This window comes from Solanum pennellii, chromosome 9 (assembly GCF_001406875.1).
Source record: "Solanum pennellii chromosome 9, SPENNV200".
Classification (NCBI taxonomy): Eukaryota; Viridiplantae; Streptophyta; class Magnoliopsida; order Solanales; family Solanaceae; genus Solanum; species Solanum pennellii.
Window position 1 is genome coordinate 34,794,659 of NC_028645.1, and position 6,156 is coordinate 34,800,814.

General features: G+C 34.2%; 1 pseudogene; it reads right to left on the reverse strand.

Annotated features, from left to right (window-relative positions):
- Positions 1 to 3,302: 3,302 nt before the first annotated feature.
- LOC107030926 lies at positions 3,303 to 5,698 on the reverse strand (annotated as a pseudogene).
- Between the last annotated feature and the right edge of the window lie 458 nt (positions 5,699 to 6,156).

The following is a 6,156-nucleotide window of genomic DNA, read 5'->3' on the forward strand; positions in this document are numbered from 1 at the left end:
AAACCCTCGGTCTAATCATGATATGAGAATCAAGAGTTTGACTGAAAACTAGGCACCCAATGGGTGAAAGGAACCTATTAGTGAAATCCCACATACCTAGTTATGAAATCCACGGAGAAATATTTAGATTTCAGGGCTAGAACTGCTGGAACCTTGAGGCGTTCTTGAACTAGGGTTCTTGACATTTTTCACCTTTCTTGCTTGTAATTTTCTAAGTTTTTGATTAATGATTTGACTTAGGTAAGTTTTAAGTATATTTCTAGGCTTAAGATGACTAAAATATGATGATTTAGGGTCATAACAACGTATCTTAGGGTTTAAAAGAAGTAGGAAAAGACCAAGACCCCTGAGTTAATTGCTACTGGACCAAACGACGACCTGGACTGACGGGCTGTCGTTCAATCGACGGTCCGTCGTTTGGGCCCGTAGGTTGTGTCTGTTAGACAGGCCTTTACTAAAACGGGCATAACTTTTTACTCGGAGGTCTGATTTTAGCAGTGGCTATGGAAAGCTAATTCAATTATCTATATTTTCGTATGTCATAGGACACCTAATCTATTTTGTGCTGAGAGTAATGATCAATTGAAATTGACCCAACTGCATTTTCACCCTAACTGTCTGCTAATTCTCACCTGCGGTCGTACCTACGGTCTGTAGGTCCATCTACGGACAGTGCTGTTCAATCATGGTTCATGTCAGAGAGTGGGTACATGGGGTGATGATCGATGGACACAGACTACGGACCATAGTCTGTCCTACTGACCGTAGGTCCGTCCTTCGTTCGACAACTAGTCAAATTTTCTAGGCTGAGTTTTTGGGTGTTTCAAACTCAAACAAAGGTTGTGCAGTACGGACCATGGGTCAGGCTATGGTCTGTCGATGGTAATCGTCGATTGCACCTACAGATTTTTGAAGAGCTGATTTTTGGTCTGTTTTGGATACGAGATGTTATAGCTAGTCACAATAGACCCTCGGTACAAGGAAAACCATATTAAAGAAGATTCAAGAAGGGAAGATTTACATAACAAGAAGAACAAACCAATAAAGGAAAGTCATAAAAGATCTTACTTTTTGCCTTTAGAGAACTAGTTATATATATATCTATAAAAAATTCAATAGACCATCAACTTAAGGATAAGCATGTCAAAGCACATAAAAAAAGTTGAAGATTTGCAGAACCATGGAAACAAATCAAAATGTAAATCCAAAATAAATCTCACTTTTTCATAAAATTCATATCTCTATATATAAATTTTCAAAAAATTAAAGCATGTTAAGGAAAATTACTGTAAAATATCGGCACAAATGGAGCAGAATCTAATGATCACAAAGCACAATGAAAGAAACCTTTTTGATGAATCAAACTATAGTGATTAGCATCTACGTCTAGTATTCAACCAAAAGGAAGCACACACATATACATATATATAATCAAGAAAAAGAAACTAGAGAATTTTGGGGAAAGAGATTAATTTTACACCTGCAATTTGTCCTTACAACAATCCTAAAGATTCTTGTACTTGTTACTTCACCAAAATGATGAAATGTTTGTTTTAGGGTTTTTTTTATCAATATTTAAAGATATAAACATATCAAGATTACTGTTATCTGAAATTTTTTAACCGTTAGTGTAATACAAATAAAAAATTTAAATGTGCTGAGTTGTGTTACCTAACCTTCCAAAACACAGAAAATTGTTTTGAGGTTTCGAGGGACATATTGTGGTAAGGGCTAAAAACAACGAGGGGGTGATCAAAGTGATGAAAAGGAAAAGCTTCCCGTGTTTATTTTTCCCCCTAATTTGCAAAGGCCAATTGTTTTCATTTTTGATGGCCAAGTGGGGTAAGATTATTCCCAATAAAGACGACTTAGTATCCATAGAGAGATAAGTTTACTCCACATTTTTTTTATGAATACAACGTATTGATAGACAGTAGACCATACATTAGCAATTTGAACGAAAAACCTACAAAAAAAGTAAGTAGGATACAAAAAGCTAAAGATATTATGAAAATATAAGATAACAAAAATTATTGGATAATTTATTTCTTGGTCGAACAAACACCTTTTATTGAAAAACATCCAGAGCATCATTACAACATCTCAAGTACCAAAATTTAATGGAATACATCCTCTAGGATATGACGGTCTTACTCATTGATGTATTGGTACCTAAAATAACGGTGTCAGCAAATCAATGAACGGTAGTAAAATACATTTAGAATACTAGATTTATTATTAGTAGAAGAGGTCAATAAAAATCATTTTTCTCATAAACTGAGATGAAATCCCTCAATTTATAAAAACAAAGGATAGTGTTAAAAAGTTCTTATTGTGCCTGAAGGGTTTAGACTCGGAGATTAATGCGGAATTATGCAGACCTTCTTGTTGTAGGATCAAGTGTTATCACCACCAATTACCTAAGCGGTTTCTTACAAGATCACTATGGAGTCTTGTATTAATTTCCATAACAACTACACTCTTTCTATATGCTTTCTTGTGTTATTTGTGTTGTCTATGGATGACCCCGTGTCCTCTCTTTCATAGGACAAGGTTAAGGCTTGTAACTCATATTCATTCAAAAGTTACATCACCCCTTATCCTATAACTCCCGCTCCATTCATAACTCTTATCTTACAATTGGGAGTTACATAGTGGAGTTGTAACTTACTTAATGAATGAAGCAAGTTACTAGTTAAACCATCAATGGGTGTATCTATTTACAACAGTGCCTTACCAAAAATGTCACAACCCTTTGGAAAAGTCTGAATCATTCGAAAAGGTCACAACCTTTAATAAAAGTCACAACTTTTTATAAAAGTCGTAACTTTTCATAAAAGTCGCATCTCTTCATAAAAGTCATAACTTTTCATAAAAGTTGCAAATCTTCATTTTCCATTCACACCTATTAAAACCAACATGTTACTAATACCCAGTAAGGACAAAATGTTTTTGTTCAAAAAAGGATTTTACTTACCACACTTGTTAAGGTAAAAAGTTTGTCCTTTATATGCAACAGGACAAGAGTATACAGGTCCTCCATGGGAAAACAAGAGCTCGCCGAACTATCATTCTTTACTTCCAGGGTCAATCAATCGGTAATCCTCCAGTTTCCCCTCTAATGTTTATAAGAAATAGCTTATGCCACTCAAATTACCCTGGATTGACAAATTAAAATACGCTTGGATAGGAGTTTCTTGAATAAACATTCAAATGGACAATCATCGTCTTGACAGTCAAACAACTTTAACATGATCAAAATGATAAGTGATGTATGGCTGTTAAACTATTTTAGTCCTTCATACATATCACGTAGCAAAAATTTCTTAACGCACATAAAAAAATATTTTGCCCTTCATTTATACTACCTTTAATGGTAACTCTTGTACCAAAAATAAATTTATGTCTGAACCAGAACATGCCTTAGTCCCTCAAACAATTGTAAAAATAAAAACAAAGACAAGAACTTTGAAAATAGTTGGAAAGTTTTTAATTGAAAATTTTCAACTAAAATCCACTTCTCTATTAAAACTGTCTTAAGCAGACTAAGAATGAGAGCAATATTTGTGTAACATAATGGAGTAAGTCTTAAAAAAACCAAGTGCGGCAAATTAGAACATCTGATTTGTGAACAGGTCATGCAGATTAAATATGCCTTCATCGTCGAGGGCGAGTTTCAACATTCACAAAAGCATTTTGGCCTGATAGCTCTCCTCCAACAACTGTTGTCATCTGCTCAGCATTGGTGCTTTATCGAGGAAACATGCTCCCATTGCTACTGTTAGGCACTGCTTGTAATCCTCCACAATCAGGTCCAATCATATCCACGGTGTGTGACACTTGGAAAGTTCCACCGAATTCAGCATCCACGCTATTTATATCAAGCACGCTTGATTATGCTTTAGCTCTTCTGTTCCTTCTGTGGTTTGCTTCAATGCGCTTTAAATATTTTTGGGCATGGGTAGCTACCTGCATTGCGGTTCTTGTTATCACACCATGCATAGATATACTTTTCTAGTCACCTTTTCCATATTTACCTAAGCCCCGAAGAAATGACCTATAGCAGGAAAAATACAGAAATAAGTTATCATCCAGGAAACAAGATCACAGGACAACATTTATATAAAAGTTTTACCCTCTTAAAGACTTTTGTGTGCACTGTGTAAAATCACAGAGAACACGAAAATAAAGCATTAAAAAATAAAATGACCAGACTACCAAAAAAGGAGAGCAAATAAACCCTCAAATATTGTATACAGGAAACCAACTTGTGTCCCTCTTCTGTCCAAGGAGTCCCTCTTCATCATTCAATATATGCTTTCGTATTTTGGCTTCTATTTATTTGCATTTTGGATAATTGGGTAATAGAACCTGTGCAGCATCGTTGGTACCGATATCTTCTAAGAGTATAATGTAGTGATCCTTGATTCATCAAGTGATTTCCCAGGAATTGCTTCTTCCATCTTTGTGAATACATTGTTATCTTTAAAGTAGATCGCTAGGGTATTCTCAAAGATTTTATCCTCTTCCCTAGTCCAGAAGGAGGTATTGCATGTCTGATCAATGCTCATTTCGTTTAGATCTTCAAGGAAAGACTCAAGCATGAAAAGGGAAGTTCTTAAAGAGGATTCAGCAAATGGATGAGTGCCAATATATGAAAAAAAAACCATAATTATTATTAGCTATCTATAATAAGATCTTCTGTAACCCTGACATTTAAGAAAAAAAAACCATCACAGCAAGGCATGTATTCTTTTAAACCAGTTATGGATACTAAGAAAAGTAATAGTTTCATTTCGCATCCCTTTGATAATCTACCCCAAAATCCAAGAGATAATTAAGTCAATCATTATGGAATTGTCAAAACAGTTTCTCTGACATTTTCTTGTTACTTTTATACAAATTGAAATAGCAAATAGAAAAGGAAAAACCGAGATCCCTTGTCACGCAGCCTAACCATTTTAAAATTAGGGAACGTGCAATGACAAATTATATCCAGGATAACAAATCAAAAGGAAAGTCATACAAATTCTTTTTTTTCCCTTTTTTTCAGGAACACTCTATTCTTTGCACATTAACTTTTTTAAACAATGTAAATAATTTCAAATAAGCATCCTTGGAAAGTGTTGACATAATTTTTCTCTCGTAGGATAATATAAGCAATACGAATCTCATGATATTCAAGTTGATGAGTATCACTTTGCATCTCTTTAGGATCTACCTCAAAACCAATATATAAATCCATCATATTTTTATTGTCTACAAATCAATGTTCATTTGAATAGAATATTTATATAACCAAAAACGTATCCAATGTAATCCGACAAGTGAGGTCTGGGGATAGTATGGTGTACATAGATCTTACCCTTAACTTGGGAGATAGAGAGGTTGTTTTCATTAGACCTTCATCTCAAGGAAAGCCTATTAAAGGAGATACAAAAGAGAATATTTGTGTAATCCCACAAGTGAAGTTTGGGATGGTAGAATCCATATAGACCTCACCCCTATCTTGGGAGGTAAAGAGAGTATTTCTGATAGATCCTCGACTCAAGGAAAAACATATCATCAGATCGAAAAAGGAAAGATTTACATAACTAAAAAAATACCCAATGTAATCTCATAAATAAGGTTTGGGGAGGATAGATTGTGCATAGACCTCACCCCGACCTTAGGAGGTAGAGAGCTATTCACAATAGACCCTCGGTTCAAGGACAACCATAATAAAGAAGATCCAAAAAGGGAAGATTTACATAACAAGAAGAACGAAGCAAAAAAAGGGAAGTCATAAAAGATCTTACTTTTTGCATTTAGAGAACTAGTAATATCTCTATAATGCCTTTAGAGAACTAGTGATATATATCTCTATAAAAAAAAATTCAATAGACTATCAACTTAAGGATAAGTATGTCAAAGCATATAAAAAAAAGGGGAAGATTTGCAGAACCATGACAACAAATCAACAAATAAATCTTACATTTTCATAAAATTCATATCTCTATAAATTAATTTTCAAAAAATTAAAGCATGTTAAAGTAAATTACCGTAATGTATTGGCACAAATGGAGCAGAACCTAATGATCATAAATCACAGTGAAAGAAACCTTATGAATCAAAATATAGTGATAAGCAATACGTATAGTATTAAACCAAAAGGAA